Raw genomic sequence first — 16159 nt, forward strand, 5'->3', positions numbered from 1 at the left:
TTTAAAAAAAGTTGCCAGCCACCACCAGGGTTTTTGACGATTTTCGCTAAATTTTAATGGCCCGCAGAATATTTTCTTCCATGAATATATGAAGATGCAATACATCAAAATAAAGATCTGAGCCTCTGCTTTTAGGCAAAAAAAAAAACGATTTTATTTTATCTTCATTTGTTCTTTTTTTATTGCCATTTGAACAGAGGTAGGTTTTTCAAAAACAACATTTCGGACAAAAAGCTGATAAAAAGGCATGTTTATCAAACAAGTGCTTTAGTATTAGTATGGTGTTCCACTTCACGTTTGAGACGATCGCAGTCTGTTTCTTTGATCAAAGAGTTGCGTACTCTTTCAAAACTTGCGCGCGGGTCTTCCTTACCGTATACCACCTAAAACACGGATACCCGGAAAATTCCGTGTTTGGCGGGGAAGCGTTTTTTCATAAAACCCGGAAAATTCCGTGTTTGGCGGGGAAAGAGTTAAGGAACCATTCTATGGCAACAGTGTGTGGAAGTTATAGTTAATTTAAACTTACAAGTTTAATGGTCTGTGAGTGTATCTTCTCTACTGCCAAATGCTCCATAACACTGCAGCTGTGGTTGTTCAGACTGTCACTGAGCCACTGGATATGGATCATACTTGCTCTCAAGGGAAAACGCAGCATCAATTCGTTTATACTTCACTCAACTTCTTAATTGGTGCATGTCACATATTGGCTGCTTATGTGAAAACACTAGTGGCTTGATTGTATATTGGCTGCAATCCCACTAGAGGTTACTGGATTCGTATGTGTCTCTTTTCCGTTTTTGTTCAGCATGGACCAGTGGTCAGGTAATCGTAGACTGTTTGAACGAGATGGGCTTCACACAAACAACGGAGTAGAAATTGTGTGTGTGTTTGTTTGAAGGCCTACCCCTCCCTTACAGAGAGCCTCAAAATTCCAAGGCTCAGGGTTGAGTATTTACTGGCCTTGGGTGGCTAAAAGATCAAATGGTCTTAAAGCTTCAGTGTTTGAAGACATGGTTAGTCCGAACAAGTTACAACGGCCAAATCATTGAGCTGTTTACTGGCAGAACAGCTGTGTGTGTTTGTAGCATCAGAGTGTAAAGTTTAGCTAGAGAAAGGAGGTGAAGGATGCTTCAAAAGAATGTGAGCATGCCAACTAAATTCTTTTTGTTAAAAGTTAAAAGGAAATGTGTGCCCAAGGTGGTCAAGTATGTGTTGCAAGCATGCCTTTATGGTTTTCTTTGTCACATTGCATCGTATTTTTTTCAACCCCCTCTATCATTACAGCATTCCTCTAACGATAAGGGATGTACAAAACTGCATATACTATCATAACCTACTAGACAGTAATTTGTCTGAAGAACTAAAAGACTTGTCTGCCTTAAGGATAGCCTAAGTAATTAGGCTGATTAAGGGTTGTGTCCACCAAGTCTTCATACAGTATGTGTTAAATGTTGAAAACAAAGTTTAACAGAAAACTTTGGGTTTCTTTAAGCTTTGATTTTCAATGCATTTTTTTAAGTTTAGCTATTTTAACTGGACACAGTGCTTCTCAATGCTGAGAAAAAAGAGATGCAGTGCAATGACCAAAGATGTCTCCAAGTTGCATCTCTTAATTCCTTCCATTTAAAGCACTAAATATATATTTAAAAAATATGTAAAATCAAAGCAAAAATGATAAAAACAATTTTTTTTAGAAATGAGTCAAACCTCAGTAATCGACTAGTTGGTTGGTGGACAATTTGTAAATCATACTGACACATCACTAGTAACCACAAGCTATTCTCTTACTCGATGCTTAAATTGCTGTGTCCTTTCTCCCTGAACTGTCTCACTGACTAAATTGGCCATTTATCAAATATGCCCTGGGCCTGCACCACATCAAAGTTATCCCAGCGTTTCCTGAATTCTGACCCCTGTATCTGAGGATCTTGGCCTGGATTACCCCCTGCTCCCCATCCCCACAAAGACTACCAGCAATCCTGTAAACCCTAATTGGATTAGAATGAGACAGTGGCTAACCCTCTTTAAGTGTATTGCTGTGTCCTGCCATATGCAGCCAGACTCTACACAAACTAGTAGCTGTCGTTAGATGAAGCACCCATGAATATGGTCTTCCACTACAGCCTTTTATCATGTCATGAGTTTAACATAGGCTACTGATGTGGTAAAAAGGGTGCACACCTGAGGAAACTTCTACCAGGTTGTGCAAGAAAGAGCTTTTTGTTAATTTTCTAAAAGTATTTTGGTACAACAGTTCTCATCAAACCTATGGGGAGTCCATAGTTCCAATCTTCAGTGCCAGTTTCCGCTTTGTCTAATGACATCAGAAAGTAATTACATAAGCAGTGAGCAGAATTGTCCCTCTACTTTGCATTTCTTAACAACTTTTTATCTTTCTAAGTAGCATGGCACCTCTTTCTAGAGACCTGTTACCTTACTCAACAGGTTCACCTGGCCAGTGGGTCTCCAAACATCTCAACTCTTGTTGTTGTACTCGTTGAACCCCCTTCATCCATCTCCCTCACTCTTGCTCCCTTAATTGGACTCCTGACCTGCTTTTGGTCTGGTTAAGCTCCAGTGGCTGCCTGTCATGGGCCTAACTGAGCCCACCCTTCGCACCCCACACCTCGCAATGCCTCATGGGGCCCTCAGCTGACAGGTTTAATCCCGCAGGCATTAGCTTTCTACCAGGAATTCAGATAGGTGTTAGGTCGCTGGAGTCTGTTGGGAGGCCTCTTGAGGACAAAGACTGTTGGGGTCATGGAGGGCAAATTGAGTTCATGGTTCTCCTCCTGGCCTCCAGGGGCTATCAACAGTTTCTCTATTTTCTGCTTTTGGAACAGATCACTATATTGATCTGTTAGCCCAAGATGACCTCAGAACAGATGAGAAGGGAACATTGCCAACAGAACAGAAATTGTTTGGAATTGACGTAAACCCACATGTGTTGGAAAGGACTGCAGTGCAGTTTACTTTTTACAGTTACGTTCAATGCAGCAACCCTAACCCTGCACCCTATTTTCAGCTGCTGGTTTGGTGAGGGTGCTGCCACACTAGAAAAAGCTCTGATGGAGTGCTTGATGGATAGGAACGTGTAAGATGCCTATTTAGAGTGTCGAAAGTGTTCAGTCAATTTAAAATCAAGCGGGAATACAGCAAATTAGATTTCAGAAATGTTGACGGAGAAGGTCAAAGCTGAATTTGGGTTAAGGGTGAACCTGAGCTCTGTTTCCATCTGTGATTCCCCATGGAGATTGGGATGCGGCTTGGGGGGTTACTGTGACAACAGCTCTGTTGACGGCTCGGGGAGGCCATGTGAGCGTTAAATAACAGCCTCCTGCCTTTTGTCAACGATAGGGGAAACCTGAGTTGGATGCACAACAGGTGTGTCATAGAAAAGTGTCCCCTTACATTCCACTAACCTCAGGACGCGGCCTATGCTCCACAAAATTCCCGCTGAAAGACTTCTTTCAGCCACCCATGTACCGACATGTGCATGTGTTTATATACATAAATGTGTGTTGGGAGAGCAGAAGACTTACTATTAAATAGCCTTTTGATAGCATGAAATTCCAGATTGTATAACAGAAAATAGCCACAAATGTATGAACGACTGTAAATGAGATGGAGTGGTGAAATGAGTGAGAAAACCGCTGTTGAGGTGCTGGACAGTCAGCTACAGCTGGAAGTCTGATGATTACGGTTCTAGGTGTGTCAATGTCTATCTCTCTGCCTTCTCATTTCCTGTTGAACTCTTGCTCTGAAAGCCTATTTTCCATTTATGGAATGCTGTTTCCAGAGCCAGTACCCAATCTGGAACCGATCTGTGTGCATCCTCTGCAGATAAAGCTGTTCAAGGCTGGGAAAACTGGCTCTGAACTGGCTCCTACTACTTGCTGGTCTTGAACTTGAAGCTGATAACATCAGAGGTTGGGGGGCATGGAAATGTCCGAACCAGGTCAAGTTATAAAAAAAAACAACAACAAATGAGTGACTCACATTAGATCCAGAGACAAGACAAAAGCAAAATAGAATCCACATACATATTCAAATTATAAATTCAAAGAAACATGAGGCTTATGTTTTTTGGGAACACAGTCAACTATGTTGTTGTTTGGCCTTTTCATTTCGTTTTGAAGGAGGTTCACCAATCTTCCGGCTGAGACTAGTTCAGCATCGGTTCTGGTATGAGCACCAGCACCATTTTGGTTGAAAGGGGTATATTTCCCAACTCTCTTGTGTTTGAGATGTGCAGTGATGATTGACAAAGTTCTACAGCTGTCCTACATCTCAACAGATGCCCTGTGCTGAAATCCTTGCATACATACATCTTGGCTTTCTTATCCCACTAATGGCAGCAGGTGTGTTTTCTCAACATGTTTCTTGAAGCACATGTCTGTGGAAACTCCATACGTTCTGCCAGTTGGTGAGCGAGGGGTCTTTTCACCCTTCGAAAGGTGGCAGCTGTATGGCTGTCTGCCGGGGGTGCACTGTAGAAACAGATATTTGAGATCTCTGTGGTTTAAAACCCTTGTTCTATTTTCCACCATTCAGGACCAACAAGATTGCTTTACTTGGATTTCACTGAGATTTAAATTTTGGAAAGGGTTAGAAGACCTCCGTTCAGCCTCTGTTTGCCCCACATGGCTATCGTTGCCCTATTCTCCCTCCTTTCTATACCCCATAGAGATAAAAAGAGAGAGAAAAGTTAAAAGAGAGGTACAGAAAAGAGGCATAAAGAAAAGTGCTCTTCCACTCCCCACATGGCTCCAGTAGGCCAGGTGTCTCAGTGCTGGCCCACCTGCTGCCATTCTTTTCTGAAAGGCACAATAGAGGACAAAGACCGCAGAGCAGTCTTTGATAAGAAGTGATGGCAAGCATGAAGCAACAAGGTTTTGCGTATGGAGATGCGTTACACCAGCCAGGTGGGACGCTGAGTCTCTTGTGTGTAAGAAAACCTAAGGATTTGATGCTAATGCAAAACATGTACCAGCACATTTTCATGAATGTAAAAGGATTTATTAATTTTTGTCAAATACATGTATTATTTGGCAGCTATTCAGGTTTTGGATTACTAATTAGTTCTTGTATGATGCCTTGTTGAATATTCATAAAGCAACAATGAGTTTTAGGAATATGTAATACTTATATTTGTGTTATCTTAGTTCACTTTAATTGAAATGCACACAGTGTAATAAGGAAGTAAATAGCTTTTGCCGTTATACCAGCGGTTGGCTGAGGGTCAAAATAGAAACTGTCATTTCCTTGTTTGCTTGACATGGAGGAACTGTTTGACAAAGAATTTTATTTTATTCTGCAATGAACGTTCAATTGTGGTTACAGATAATGTTCTTTGTGTGCTTTGCATTTTATGTAAATGGAACTCTTTTGTGTAGTTGATTTTTTTTAATGTCCCATTTCAAGTAAGAGCTATCTAGACCATTTTTCACAAATCTTTTAAATGTGTACAGATTTTTGTCACAGTGCTTAATTTGTGGAGCATTTGCCTCAGGCAAACAGGTGTTAGGGCTTTATTATATTTTCAGCAGGGTCCTTGTTAAAATGCAGGTCCTCTAAATTCTGAAACTTCTCTCGCAGTCCTGATGTGGTTTATGGAGTACAACCGATAGTGGATTTTACTGATATGATAACTAAGTTGGGCAGTACCTGTCGATAACCGATTAATCAACCGATAGATTTTAAAGCTGAACTCTGTGGTGAAGCAGCTCAGACTATGAGCCCAGGCCAGGGGCTGTTCAATCAGACGAAACACAACAGAATGAAACGTATGTGGGGAACAAATGCATAAACGTGACCAGCTGGATATAAACTAATGCAAATCGATGGTAATAAATGTAACAATCGTGACATTTAAACATTTGGGTAGGACTTGTGTGTATTTTTGTCACATTGTTCTAAACGCTTGAGGTTAGCTTTTAATGTTAGCATCCTCTCAGCCTTGTCGGCAAACAAACTGCTGATCTATACTAATGCAGCATCTAGTCAACAAATTACTTCAAAATTATATGACAGCGTGTATTGTAGTGTACTGTATACATACCTTTTTGTTGTTAATGTTTTAAATCTGCATCTGAAGTGTTCTGCTCCATGCGGAGTGAAGTCTCGCATGTCAAAACAAACACCACAAGGCATCAGTGAATTGATAGTTTTATTTAGTCTCTAGAGGCCACTCTCGTACTGTATAACAACAGCGGACCCTTCCCAGCAGCACCAGCACCAGACTCAACAGTGAAAAACTATCGGTGTGGATTTTTGACAAAACTGGAAGTTGCCGAAATCTGTTATCGGTGCCGATTAACCGGCAAACAGATATATCGGTCAACCTCTAGTGGTTGAGTACATAGTCTTGTTAAAGTGGTCGGGCAGGAAATCTTTAAAGTTTAAAGTGCAAGTATTGTTAGGAAAATTTACTTTATATAGCTTTCATTTTGCATGTAATCTCTTAAGTTGTTGATTTTGAATAACACAGCTTTCTAACCAGGTGAAAGGCAACAAAGATTTGATAGGCAAGCAGTTTCTCTGTCCACATATGAAACGCAACATAAAACAATCACAGCCAATCAGAAGATACTTGTTTAAAAAGCAGCTACGTGGAGCGGGAATTTGTACCAATTCGTTTTCAGGGTGGGCAGGGCTACCAAGCAGACTAAATGTCCTGTTGTGGCTGGATGGGACAAAAACTCAGATTTGCATGGAAGAGATTTTGTCTCTTTATCATGGTTATGACATAAGTGTTATTAGTGTTTTTGTAGTAGACTGTTAGCTTGCAAGTAAATTTGAATGATGAAATACTAAAATGATCAAACACTTATTCAAGAATCGAGTCCTACCACCATTCTTTATGGATTAATTTCACCAGCATCACTGCATTTCAGGAATTAGGGTTGTTAACAAGCAACATCACAGCTTGAGACATCTTGATATTCAATGCAAGTCTCTGTTCTACTAACATTAACTCAAATAAAATCAAACATTTGTAAATACAGGATGTCATTAAAAGTAGTTTGACAGTTTACCCAGACAGTTTGAAAACTGCCTCTAAAAATATCATGCCTCACAGATGGTGCTTTAAAACTGGTTGTCACAGCATGAGAAATTAGACTGTAAGGACATAATTAAGCCTCCCTGAGCCAAACCACTGCAATTGGTCTAATTGACACTTCACTGACCGCACTCAGCTTACTTAAATCAGATTAAATTGCATTAATAAATGCTGAGCAAGACATTTTCTCCACCCAAAGGACTATGGATGCACCACTAGGTCTTTTGGCCAATATTGCTAATGATAATTACTTTTATTTTATGGCCAGTAGCTTGTCACAATGACAAATATTATAAATCAATAGTTCTAAAGCTGATCATTTAAATAATAACTAATATTGTCTTGTAATGATATGGTCCCTGCAATATTATCCATTCTCGGAGAGGTCTGCTGAGTTGACCGCCTGCTTGCAGAATTGCAGAATGAAGGGGTCTCTCTTACAGTGTAGTGCACTTCCAGACAGACAAGCTCAGGGAAGAGGATGTTACACATATTGACCTTTTGAACTTCTGCATAATTTCCTATTTCACCTCTCTTCAAATGGGAGGATCCTAGAAAAGCATGCCAGCATGTCATGACCTCTCATTTGAAAACAAAGATTAGTTTTTCCTTTGATATCAGACATATAAAAGGCCCCATGAAATAAATTAATGAGCAAATGTTTTTCCTTTTGTGACGTGTTGTCTACTGAATCTAAATTTGGGTTGGACATTTAGAAAGGATTGTCCATTTTTTATTTTTTATAGCCAATAGACTTTTAGGTGTTGGTGTGAACCATGATTTGCTGTTGGTAATGTTGGAGGGAGATTCTCATTTTTAAAATGATTTGATCGTGCAAAAATCGGAGTCATTTTTGGTCTGTTTTTCCATAAGAGAAAGACTGTCATATATATCTGCTTAAGGTTAATTTGGTCACGTTTTAGTACAGTAGTAGATGGCTTCCAAGCTTATAGACACAGACTTAAAGCCCCAAAAGTCCTATTTTGATTTAATGGGGTGTTTAAAATGTGTGTGCAATGTTACAAAGGCATGTGTGATTTTTAAAAGCATGTTACCCTTTCTCCAAGTCTCAGAGTCTTTTCTGAATTCTGCACATAGTTATTCTCTCTCTCTCTCTCTCTCTCTCTCTCTCTCTAGGATGCATTTGGCAGTTTATCTAGCGAATATATTTACAGTAAAATTATGTTTTTGCCAGAGCCTTTGCTGTTGCCTCTAAATGTGTCTAACATGTTGGCATCTCATTGTCTGTCTGTGTTGCTGAGCTAAACGCCTGTCTATGCGAGTGTGTCTGCTGTATTGTAAGTGGATCAGTAGCGTTGAGGGGAGGTAGAGTGAGGTCGTCTCTGCTGACAGTGTCAGAATGCTGCTGGAGATTATTGAGCTGTGGTGATTCAGCTGGTTCAGGCTGCTGCAGGCCCTCCCCGCTTCAACTCCATATCAATCTAATGCACCACGCTAACACCTGGACCATAAAACCATCCACTTTCTCGCTCACTCTCTGTGCCTTGTTGCTTTCAACATATCTTTATTTCTGTGTTAGATGAGCAAGTTTAAAAGAATAGAAATCACCCAATTATGTTGTTTCATCACTGAATTCTCTTTCTTCCATGGAGCACAAAAGGAGAAATTTCTGAAGAATGAACTGGACAATATCTTCCAAATAATGTAAGAGAATGGGGACTGGGGCTGTCAAACTCGAGATGACCAAAAACACACATATAAAAGTAGTGTCTAAATCCTTAAGTATATTCGGTCAGACCTGATTTTTTTTTTTAAACCACCTACCTTTGTACGCGCAGAATGTGATTGCAGCTGGAATTATTTGCACTAATTACATGGTGGCAACACTCACATTTGAGCTACTACTGTCACAAAGAAGCGCTAGAAGATGTAAGTGCCGGTAAACATCAGGAGGTGAAGGTAAAAACAAGTGCATATGAGGAGGTCTGGAGATTCCTGCATTTTTATAGCATATTTATGGGTTTAAACTCTTGAAGAGATATAGTCCTGTATCTCATATGGAGTATACTTTGACTGGCTCTCGTTCGACTACGCAGGCGCTGAGCGTTTGCATCAAAATCAAAGTATACTTTGGGCTTAAGACTTATATTTGAAGCCTTACGAAAGTTTTGTGCTAGGAAGAAAGGAAAAGTTAAGTTGTTGTTTACTAATATTGTTCCCTTTTATGCACTACAAAAGTTGTTTGGACTACAAGAATGGTGCTATTTAATTTAATATTTAATTTCAGTGAATAAAGACTTCAATTTCTTTCTGTTACTCGAAGCTATCGTATGACTTCAGAAGACTTCAACTATAGCAACATGTCACATGATCTACTTTTATTGTAATAATGATATTTTACGGCCTTTTTGTCATTTTGTAGCTTGACAGCCCCAGTCCCCATTCACTTTCATTATGTGAAAATTAAGGGTTCATACAGGTTTGAAGCAGCATGGGGGATGAGAGGATGACAGTGTTCATTTTTGCGTTAACTATATTCCTTAAAGGAGCTTTTCCCAATGCATTTAAGAAGGAAATCTCTAAGCATTTGTTTTAACCATTAGCCTAGGTGTAACATTAACTGTTCTCATTTGGATCTGCTCTGAGAACATCAAACTGAGCACACTGTGATTAACGCAATTGCATTACAATGTGATTATTCTGCTCTCAGGTTATCAAGGTGCTCATAAATATATCCTGTTGTTTTATATTCTGAATCTTCAGGACCTGCTAGCAATGTGCCTCCTGTCTACGGTTTGGATGTGACTGACGTGACCAGATGGGAGACCACTGTGGAGATACTGAACTGCCTGCAAAAGGTTTGACTTTCTTTTGTTTCTTCCCACTCATTTCTTGTTTAGTTGGATAAAAATGTCTCATCTTTATACCACACTGATCCCGATTTGTCTTGTGAACCCAACCGTAAACATTCTGCATAACAGTTTGTTGCATTTTTTCCCTGTAAGTGATAAGTGGCGATTGCTATGGCAAATATCATTACTGCTATTGCTCATACATAAAAGTTTTTCAAAACCCCTAACCCTGAGTGTGAGTCATGTCAAGTGGAAAACCGAAGTGTATTTTTGAAGTACTCTACCGGTCATGATCTCAAAATCTTTTGATCTGAAGGCGTATGCTTAAATGTTTGAAATTAGTTTTGTTGACAAAAATGTCATTGTGCCACCATTTTAATTTATTTCATTATAAAACTAACATTTAACAAAGCGTTTGAAATTGATGACTTGGACCAAATAATAAAAAAAGCATCCCAGGGTGATTCCTCAAGAAGTTGGTTGAGAGAATGTCAAGAGTACAAATTCTACTTTGAAGATGCTAAAACATAACACAGTTTTGATTTATTTTGGATGTTGTTTAGTCACAACATAATTCCCATAGTTCCATTTATGTTATTCCATAGTTTTGATGATTTTACTATTATTCTAAAATGTGAAAAAATAAATTATAATAAAGAATGAGTAAGTGTTTCAAAACATTTGTCATGTACACACAAGCATTATAAGCTTATTTTATTTGTGTAAGCTTATAGCCCCTCTTCTTTTAAAACCATTCCAGGGAGGGCAGCCATCAATGCAGCCAATCAGAACAGAGGGGTGGGAAATCGCAACAAGTGTGAATTGTGTGATAAGGTGATAATTCGGGACTTGGAATGGACAGGTGAGTTTTCACTCCAATCAAAGCAGTTAATTCTGTCTTCCATGGATGACAAAAGTCAATGTGCACTGGGGCTGTCAATTTCCAAAATGACCAAAAATACCAAAATGTCATTTCCAGAGTCTGAATTCATACAACAGATTTCTCATCTTCCTCTAAAAGCAACTGCAAAAATATATTTTATATGAAGTTTTATTATAAATATAGATTGAAAATATATTATATTTGATTTGAGAGCTACAGTGGAGTGGAATATTTTCAGTAAAAAAAAATTATATTTCGATTTGTTCCTCTAGCTATCATATGGGCTACTTTTAATGTGCTTTTTTGTCCTTTCACGTTCATATGTAAAATACCTGCCAAACCAGTGCATTCTTAAATGTCTTACACAAGTTACAACATACAAGTCACTGAAAGTTGATGTTTCTTGACCCGTCCAGCCCATCAGAATTCTACAACAAAACCATCTTTCCAAGTCCGCAATAGGAGAAAAGCCGAGCAGGCCACAGATCAACCCCAGGATGTTAAAGCCTCGCTGGCTCTGCTGTAGCTTATGGAGTCAAATTCACAGATGGACCGGAGAAATGAAGTGCTCTGGTGTGGATCCTGGTGTAATTCTAAGACTATAGTATCTTTCTCACGTCTGTGATGAAATTGCAGCAGTGATACCTCAACTGGCCTAATGGAGTAGCAGAATGAACCGCAGATTTTGTGATGCTTGGACACCCGGATTTGTTATTTTTTTCCATATGCCACAGGCCGATATTTTACGCACATTTCTGGATTCTGATTCTTGAGCTGGACAGATGTCTTCTCCACTGCTGTTTTGTCTTTTAACCACATCCAAACATGTCTGGTGCTCTTTTAAACCACAGAGTAAGCTGTGCTCTCCCCTTTGGCTTTTCTGACTGAACTACCTCTACTGTTGTTGGATTACTGGTCACATTTTTCCTCTGCTGATCAGGACTTGAATGTTTTTACATAAGACAGAGGATTTTATTTGGAATCCTTAAACTTTTAGAATCTGTTGAGCAGCCTTTTGTGTTTGCATGTAACTGTGGGCATTTAAGTTTGCTAATATGGACTTTCTTTCACCAGGATTCTAAGTGCCATTAAGCTTTTTCTGAAGACACCCAATCATATACTTTCTCTTCAGTTTTTAAGATTCTGCTGCATTTGTTTTGGATTCAAGTGATGTTATTGCAAGTGTGTTACAGAATGTTTATCATTACCACATTTATGTAAATGTTATTTGTAATTAAACTACTTTTTATGATTTATATATATTACTCGTCTAAACAGATGTTTTTTTTTAGTGGTGCATTCATGTCTATCTATGTCTATTGCTCATATTTAAGGCCAGTGTATACGTTATTTTTCTTTGTTTCGGATCGCACCTGGCTGACCACATTGCTTTTCAAAGTATACTTTTACGAATATTTTTGTCGAATATGCACTACGATTTCTTTGTAGTACACTTTTTGAACAGTCAATGGTCGGCGCATGTGCCAACGATGCACACACGAGGACCACGTCCGTGGTTTGAGAAAATCTGGGCCGCTTGATGAAATTGTGCGCAGAGCAATCAGCGACGTGGACAACCGAAGTATACTTTAGGGTCAGGAACTTGAACAGACTCCTATCTCTCTGAGAATGCCAGAATATACTTTAAGCAAGTAAGTGAACACAGATCAGAGCCCTTGGGTTAAGCTTTGCCAATGTGTGGTTCGGGTGCACATGCTTGCATTACTTTGGCAGTAACGAACGTTAGTACATAAGGGGGCGATAGAGATTCCTTCAAAAGTTGCCATTAAACTGAATGCTTTTATTCAGGTGCCGTTAACTTCCTCAGCAATATTCTCTTAAAGTTCTTGCTCACGCATAATAGTCATTTACTTGTAAGAGAAAACAGTAGAAGCGGACAATTCATACTAATGTCCGCTATAGCACCCCTTGTGGCAACATTGAGAATGAAATGCATACTTGCGTTGTGTTATGAATCTGGCAAATTTTTAAATTCAACAATGCACAAAATCGAGCTTGCATAGCAAGAATGTGTTCATGTACTTGTGTAGAGTATGTTTCAGCCTTTACACTTCAGGGCATAACTCGTCTTCACTGTTTTGCTACGGACATGCCTTAAGTTGTATGACTTGTTGAGGTGTGCTATTACATGTCGAAGCGATCAGAATCAAGAGTTTTACATGGTGGATGATAAAATGTGCACAAAAAAGAAAAAAACACAAAAAAAAAACAGACTTATTTAAGGAGGGACCCAAGCCATATTTAGGGATCAGAATATTATAGAGGCTGGGGTTGGGCTTTTTTGCTTGGACCATTTAGCAACTATCTACCAATGCCTTGAAAACTACTCAGAATTTGGACAAAATGAGGTTGTGTTAATATTATTAGTGTTTTCTCATTTTTAATAATGTTGCTGCCTACCTTTAGGAACAGTCTTTGCTGTCTAGTTAGAAAGCTCACTAGGTACACCTTAGCAACCGCATAGCAATGTCCTGGAAATGGCTCAGAGCATCCTTTCATTGTGGTGGTGAGAATTGCACAAGTAAGGACCACTCAGATTTTCTTTAGAAATGGTAAAATTCTATTTTTCTAATTAGATGCCTCAGAAAAGAAAAGTCATCAAGGTTGCTTGGGCTGCAAGCAACTAATACCTGCTCATACTGTCACTTAACTTTGCAATCCTTGGCTGGGAGCCACAAACTACCTAATTTCTCATTCTCCCTCTCCTTCGATCACTGCTCCAGTGTGGGATTTCGGTAAGTATAAAACATACACTCATCAGTTCCCCTGTCCAGGCTAAATATACATCACCCATACAATAGCTGGAAGGGAGTGTTTACACAGTGTGTGTGTGTGTGTGTGTGTGTGTGTGTGTGAGTATAAGTGGAGGCCCCACATTTTCACTGATTTGGGTCATGGATTTGGACTTGAGCGGGTGCCTGTAATTCTGGTACATGAGGGGTGACCAGTAGCCCTTGTGTGGGAGTTTCATTTTAGCTCAACAAGAGTCCAAGACTTGGCAGGAAAGAGTCTTAGTTGGTCAGCTGAGCTTTCTCTTGATGGATAGAAGTTAATATAGATCAGAGCATTCTCAAGGATGAAAGTGAATGGAAAGAAATAACAAAGAAAACTGTCGTCGTTGACCTTGTATCCCATATGACTGATTTTGTACAGGGTTATCATTAGGTTAAGACGTGCAGTAAAGTCTTAGTCCACTTGGGAAAATGTTTATAAATTGCTGATTCATGCTTTGACTAAAGAAAACAAGGTGATGTAATGCGTTTCAGTGGCACACTGAGAACTGAAGAATTGGGTCAAGTTTGTTTGCTTAATATGCTTGTTATATACTGTCTGGTTTTGATCTCTGCAAGCCCATTTGAAACACACATAAGCCATGATTGTGCAAGAACTGTGAAAGTGAGCAAGGCATGTTTTTTTATTTTTCAAACACTTCCTGGAATAGTTAAACTTTGACTGAAGCCCAATTCGCATTCAATTTATGCTACATATTGTACGAGTAATCATGCTAATCAGATATAAACACCAAGCTGATTAATACAGACTGATCTCACTGTGAATCTGGTGACAGTAGGTTTTAAAAGTTCTTCATCTGAAATCGGTCTGTATTTACTGGAATTCAAATTGCTGACCCCAGTGGTTGAAGCTGAAGTGTTCTATGGGCACGTGTGAAAATGTCCACAGGGTGGCACCAATGGCGAGTTGTTTAGTTGTAAATTATGTAATACAGTCAACAGGAATGCATATTTAATTGGCTCTACTCCAAACACAAACCCCAATCCTTAACCTAACTGTCAGTGGAATAAAAATGTAGTCTCAGAGGGAAAATGCAACTTACTAATCATGCTCATTGTTGTTTATGGGAACGTAATTACTTCCTGGTTCACACAGAACCAGGACCTGTTAACCCTCTGGGGTCTGAGTGTATTTTGGGCCCTGGAGAAGTTTTGACATGCCTTGACATTTGTGTTTTTTTCAGTTGCTTAAAAACATATTCATGGCTAAAGTCTAATAACACTGTATTCAGCACAAACTGGGCAACAATAATATGTGAGCAACATGCATGTAGAGGTTTGTATTTTTGAGAAAATGTTTATGCATGGTTTTTGAAAAAACTAAAATGTTAAATCACTGAAATAAGGTCATGTAATAACATACTAAACATTTGTCCACAAGCCTTTTGAGAACTGAATCTTGTAGCCTAGATTTTTGCTACAAAATGATGTGAAAAACATCCTGATCACTCATTCATACAAACCAATATAGTAATTGAACTTTTGTAAGACACTTTTAGTGTTGATAGGTAATATGCAAGGAGGCGTGAACTATCATGAATATGGATTGTATTTCACACCTGAGGATACAAAGACCCCTCCCCTGGGCCTATCAATCAGGGATAGAGAATGAATGTGAGGAGACTTAATGATCAAAATCAAGTTGTAAGTTAAAAGAAGAAATCTGACTATATATTTTCTTTACATAAAGACATTACTTAATTTTAGACCTACACTACCATTTAAAAGAAGTCTCTTCTGCTTAGTCTTTCAGCTTAGGGTTAATCTGAGGCTGTTCACGCAACACTATATGAGCAATATCGTGGATGTCTCAATTGTTTTTGATGACACTGATTTACAAATATCAGAATCAGAATGAGCTTTATTGCCAAGTATGCTAACACATACAAGGAAGTTGTCTTGGTGACAGAAGCTTTCAGTGCACAAACAATACAACAACTAGATCGAGATAAAAAAAATATATTTTTAATAGAAATATTGGCAACCTTATTTAGAAATCCAACTCTAGATATCGGTATCGACCATAGAAAAGCTGTCGGCTGACCACTGCTATGTAGTAGGTTATATTACGAATAGTTCCACACAAAGCATATTACGAATGTATTTCAAAGAACGCATCTGTTTGTGCTCCTATTTACTGAAATTCCTTGCATCAACAATTGATTTGCGATGGTTATCTGATGCAGAATACAAATGGAATTTTATGACATTGTTAAATGTTTTTTAACTAGCTGGGTTAATACTCGGAATGAGTCTTGCATTGCTTATCACTATTTGACTATGTTTCTCTCATATTAGTGAATTAGGTCACTGTTAGGCACAGTCCACCCATTTCGATGGTCTGTTGTCAAGGTTCAGTATCCTCCAAAACTCGCCCGACATGCGTGATTCCAGTTTCCCTTCATCATCTTAACTCTCCACCTCTTTCTCTGATACACTCCCCTTCTAGAAACTCACTCTCTCTGTCATCTGACCTTTCCACTCTATTACTTGAATATCTGCTTAAATGGGGAGGACATGTCTTCATATTCTCTTAGATTTTCTCATTTTTCCTGCTCGATCTGTTTCTCTCTCGTTCAGTAAT

At 38.9% G+C, this 16159-nt stretch overlaps 1 pseudogene; it reads left to right on the forward strand.

Moving 5' to 3' along the window:
* Positions 1–11966, forward strand: part of LOC127619661 (tRNA dimethylallyltransferase-like) — a 65720-nt pseudogene extending 53754 nt beyond the window's left edge.
* Positions 11967–16159: the final 4193 nt, after the last annotated feature.

Source organism: Xyrauchen texanus, chromosome 26 (assembly GCF_025860055.1).
Source record: "Xyrauchen texanus isolate HMW12.3.18 chromosome 26, RBS_HiC_50CHRs, whole genome shotgun sequence".
In the NCBI taxonomy this organism is placed as follows: Eukaryota; Metazoa; Chordata; class Actinopteri; order Cypriniformes; family Catostomidae; genus Xyrauchen; species Xyrauchen texanus.